The sequence below is a fragment of the Spinacia oleracea genome, chromosome 4 (assembly GCF_020520425.1).
Source record: "Spinacia oleracea cultivar Varoflay chromosome 4, BTI_SOV_V1, whole genome shotgun sequence".
Classification (NCBI taxonomy): Eukaryota; Viridiplantae; Streptophyta; class Magnoliopsida; order Caryophyllales; family Amaranthaceae; genus Spinacia; species Spinacia oleracea.
This window is the reverse complement of record NC_079490.1, coordinates 107,491,574-107,497,557: the sequence shown is the minus strand read 5'-3', so window position 1 is coordinate 107,497,557 and position 5,984 is coordinate 107,491,574.

Sequence of the window (5,984 nt, the reverse complement as noted above, 5' to 3'; positions counted from 1 at the left end):
ACGTAATAAATTTGTAAATATTGTAAATTGACAAGCAATTTTCGCGTCGTTGACGAACACCACTTAATCAAACAAAATATATAAACTTCTAAATGAACCAACTATATTGACTATAGTGACAAGCGTAGGGATTGTCCCAAGAGAATGGATGCTTTGATTTTTCAAGCTAATTGTATTCAAAAGCTAGCTCAAACGGAACATTTATCCATGTATGTACGTATAAAGCTATTGAAATCAAAATATATGAAATATGCACAAGTAAAGAAACTCTAGAGATTTCGAGAATTAACAAAGGAATTCAAATTGGGAGTTTCTGAGATCCTAAATTCTAATGACATGCAAAGACTAAATGAATGCATGCAATAACCAATATATGGCTTCGAATACATTTCGGTTTCAAGCACTTCTCAAATAATACTAATCTAGCTTTCTCTACAATCAAGACTTGAAGAGAAACTCAAGAACGGACAAGCCAAAGTAATGCAAGCCACGAATCACACTTTCGTACCAATTCGAAGCTAAACACTCCAACATTCTAGCAATTTAGGTTAGCTAATCCTAAACTTACTAAACATGTAATCAAACATCATTTAATCAATTTAAACACAAAACAATCACAACTATTCTCCAAAATCCCCAAATTTACATCCAAAGCTTCAACCCTAATCTATAGATTATGACTACACTAAAAGCATGATTAGAACTAGAATTAAACTAGAACAAAACCTAATCATGATTCTAAGTACAAAAATTAAACTAATTCAAACATTAAAATTCAGAAAATTCAAATAAGAAAACAAACCAAAAATCCAATAAAATTCAACCACAAATTCAAAAATCAAATTACAAAATCAAGCATAAATCTAATTAAACTATAAGAACAAACAACTAAAGAGAGAATTAAATAATAAAAGAGAGAGAATGATACCATAAACCTAATTTGAAATCGCAAAATCGAAGAACACAACTTCTGAAAATGAAGAACATAAACCAAAAATAAAAGAAGAAAATAATCTGAAATTTTAGAATGTAATTCCTAATATTGAAAATCTAAAACCATGAATTCGAGTACTAGTTGTTATATTCTAGCCTAAATTTTGCTGCAAAAATCCGCTACTGCTGCTGCTAACTTCGAATCCAATTAGGTTCTCAAGAACGAAAGTAAGGAAACGAAAAAAGAATTCGAAATCCAAAAAATCAAAATTAAAATCTTCAGCTACAAATTCAGTCTCATTGTTACTAATATATGAAGGAAATAATGCCCTTGGTCCAAGTATGCATTCTATGTTAAGTCTAATAAATGCGGTTCAGTATTAATTAACAAGTTAATAATTCAGTGAGATCAAGTGAGCTGAATGCCTAGCTAGAGGCCGCTTCAGTTCAAGTGGAATTAATGACATTAATCCACATCTTACTCTTGACTGAACCCGTAGGGTCACACAAATAGTACGTAAATGGATCAAGTATTTAATGGCATTAAATACTCTATCTATGGATATTCGGAATCGACGGATCTTGGTTTCAGTGGGAGCTGAGATCGTCACAAGCAAGAAATGAATACTCCGGAAACGATGATATTGCCGGAAACGGAAATATGGATCGTATCGGAAATATAAATATTATCCAAGTCGTAGATGTTGCCGGAAACAGAAACATGGTACGTATCGGAAAATATTATCGGAAATGCAAATATTGCCGGAATCAGAAATATTGCCGGAAACGGAAATATTGTCAGAATCGGAAATATTATCGGAATCGGAAAATAATTCTGGAAACGGAAATATTAAATATTTGTTCGAAACGGAAATTAATTCCGGAAACGGAAATATTAAATATTGTTCGTATCGGAAATGAATTCCGGAATCGGGAATTTAATCGGAAGCGTATCGTACGAATTAGCATCGGACGAGGCCCGCTAGACGAAGGCCCAGCACGAAGCCAGGCCATCGCCCAGCGAGCCACACGGACCAACGCACGCCTCGACCAGGCCCAGCGCAAGGCCAGGCCCAGCCAAGGGCGCGCGCGCGCGAGAGCACAGCAGCGTGGGCTGTGCGCCTGTCGTGGGCCGCAAGGCTTGCGCGGGTGCACGGCTTGTGCAACGCTTGTGCGGGAAATCCTAATCCTATTAGGATTTGTGCAAAGATTAAAATCCTAATCCTATTAGATTTGTTTTGTTATTTAGAGTCCTAATAAAGTTCTAACCAGCAAATCCACATCCTAGTAGGATTACAATTCCTTTTCCATACTCCTATAAATAGGTGCCTAGGGTCACAATTTATGGGCACGATTGAAGTATTCAAAGGGTAAGTTTTTGAAATAAAAATCAGCAATACACTTGCAAACACTAGCCGAAATTCCTAAGCACCTTAAGGGCGATTCTAGTTGGTCTAACTTGAGGCGGATCCGGACGTACTGTGGACTATCTACGGAGGGACGACATTTGGAGTCCTAAAGACTTGTTCTTGTTCGGTTCGGGCGCAGCTAGGGAAGGCACGCTACAACATGTATGCATCTATTCTATGCTAAATGATTATGTGTAAATAATATGCTTTCCTGGCTATATGGTTTTTTCCGCATGATTTATGAATTGTCATATGTATCATAACCTAACAGTGGTATCACGAGCCTCTTATTATTTTCATAATCTAAATTGCATAAACATGGTTAAATATTACAAATTTTCAAGAATTAAAGGGGTGATTAATTTTCGTAATTGTTAATTAATTGCAAATTGCGTTTATTTAATTATACGTACGCAGTTTTTCGGCAGTTTCTTCGTTACTCATCCAAATCGAGTGATTTTTGTGTCAATTCCGCATGTAAAAGGCATTCTAAAATTTTGACAAAATAAGTATTTACAGTGCCTAGGGTCATTATTTACAGTGCCCAGCAAGCCACACGCATCACCAACACACGCCAAATCCTCGACCAGGCCCAGCGCAAGCCAGGCCTAGCCGAAGCCATGGGCGTGCGCGGACAGTAGCATGGGCCGAGCGCTGTGCACTCAGAGTGAGCCGCAAGGCCTGCGCGGGTGTACGGTGCTCGTGCGATGCTCGTGTGCGAATCCTAAAGCTATCGGGATTCGATAAAAGATTAAATCCTAAACCTATTAGATAAAGTTTATTTTAATAGAGTCCTAGCAGGATTCTAATTAAATTAATTAGTATCCTAATAGGATTCCCGTTCCTTTTCCATACCTCTATAAATAAGTGCCTAGGGTCATTATTTACAGTGACGATTGAAGTATTCAAAGGGTAAGTTTTTGAAATATAAATCAGCCATACACTTGCAATAAGAGCCGAAAATCCTAAGCACCTTGAGGGCGATTCTAGTTGGTCTAACTTGAGGCGGATCCGGACGTACTGTGGACTATCTACGGAGGGACGACATTTGGATTCCTAAAGACTTGTTCTTGTTCGGTTCGGGCGCAGCTAGGGAAGGCACGCTACAACATGTATGCATCTATACTATGCTAAATGATTATGTGTAAATAATATGCTTTCCTGGCTATATGGTTTTTTCCGCATGATTTATGAATTGTCATATGTATCATAACCTAACAGTGGTATCACGAGCCTCTTATTATTTTCATAATCTAAATTGCATAAACATGGTTAAATATTACAAGTTTGCAAGAATTAAAGGGGTGATTAATTTTCGTAATTGTTAATTAATTGCAAATTGCGTTTATTTAATTATACGTACGCAGTTTTTCGGCAGTTTCTTCGTTACTCATCCAAATCGAGTGATTTTTGTGTCAATTCCGCATGTAAAAGGCATTCTAAAATTTTGACAAAATAAATATTTATCGGCCGAACCCAGAATTCTCAAATTCGAAGCTTAACTATGACTTTTCGGAGGTTTTAGTTTTTCGAACGCAAAATTTCGTAAATTTAAGATGTTAAATTAAATATTTGCGATTCTTGTTGTTAAATCTTGAATTTTTGATTGACCTAATGTATATGTTTAACAAGTTTGAATTCCTAGCCTTGTTAATTATGCAATCTAATTTGTAATTATGATTAATTTGTTGAAAATTGGAATAATTTAGAATTAATTTGATTTTCATAATTAGTTATAATTTAATTAGATACCTATGATTAAAAACCATCATAAAAATTGTAAATTTATGTTAAATTTTAAATTTTTATGACCTAGATTTGAATCCATGTTAATCGGAAATCATTAAATTAATAAATTTTCGATTTTTCGCCCTAAAATTATGAAATTAATACGATTTATTAATTTGTCATTAATTTTGAAAATAAAATTTTTAATTTTTATGCGATTCACTCATATAACTTGTTCGCACAAAGCAATGGAGGCTACGTGTTACCCTTAAGGGGTGTTGTATAGTGCGGGCATGCGACGACGAGCAAGGGAGCTCGTCGCCCATGCGGTACGAATGCAGCGAGCAAGGGCATGGTGCACGAGCACAAGGCAGCAGCCCTGCCTTGTGTCGTGGGTTGTGTGCAATGGGCGCATGGGAAAGGGCGAAAGCAAGGCACGAGCAGTCGCGTGTGGGCAGCAAGCGAGCTGCGCCACAGCGCGCACTGCCTCGCGCAAGCGTGCGGAGCCCCGCGCGCAGTGAGCAGCGAACGCGTGCGACGAGCGCTGCGCCCAGCGATGGTGAGCAGCGTGCGCGTGCGACGAGCGCTGCGCCCAGCGATGGTGAGCAGCGTGCTTGTTGCGACGAGCGCTGGCGCGCGCCTTGCGATGGAATGCAGCAGCGATGCGACGCAGCGCATGGGCTGCGCGCACATGGCCAGCGATGGCTATGTGCGTGTGGCCCATGGCTATGCGTTGCGTGGGATTGTTGCGTTACGATTAGATCGTTTTTAAATTTTAATTTGAAATTTTCAGTTTTCGTAATTTTAATTAATTTTAAAATTAATAATTTAAATTGTTTTCTTGGATTTTAATTTTGAATATTATAATTATAATAAATTTTATTTATTCTAATTATTTTACTAAAATTAAAATCATGAATTAATTTAAAATACGACTGAAAAATAAATTAAATAAGCGGATTTAATTATAAATTTATATGAGCTTTAAATTTTAATTGAATTTGTATGTTTCCGGTTAGACTAGAAATACATTTTTATGTTTGAAATTAGTAAAGCATATGAATTTATTGGTTTAAGTGGGACCCCTTTTAGTCATAAACTCTTGATTAGGTCTACAAATCCTTAAGGTTAAAATAACTTGATTAGAATTAATAAGGACTGAATAATTTGTAGATTATTGGTGCCCTTGATTAATTGCTGCAAATGTTTATGTGATGCATAACATGTTTTACTAACCAGCTATGTGGGCCATTCATGATAATGAATGGGTGAATGGTATATACTGTATATGTACTGTTTTGCAGGTTATGAAGTGACTAGTATGGCCCAAATAGGATAGAAAATATGGTCTGCGTACCATTAATTTGAATGTAATTGGTCTAAAGTACCAAAATTGTTTTTCAATTCAAATATGGTCTGCGTACCATCAAATAGTTGTAATTAGTTTTAATTATAGCTTATCCTATTTGAAGAAAATGGTGCCTCCCACGGAGATTTTCAAGGCGGACTTTGAAGTTGAAGCTTCAAGATGAAGTCGGGCCATACTAGATCACATTTATCTTATGCATGTTTTAAGTTATTTATTGCTTTTAAATATGTCTTAAATATGCATGAGATCAAAGCTTGATTATGTTGCATGATTAAGGATTTTAGTTCACTTAAAATCTAACCAACATAGTAAGAGCCTTAAGTTCCAAACTTAAAAATTGAGTTAAAAGGTGCCATGCCAAAATATACACTTGCTTGGATATCCTTTACATCAATCTAGTAATAGTTTTCGCTCAGCGAGGTGTTACTTATTGGTCCTAAAGAGGCAAGGTACACAAATAATTGTGAGTACATGTTAGTTTTGGTGAAACTCAACGATATAAGTAAGGAGTCCTTTCATGTCGTGGCAAAATCGATAGGTTTACC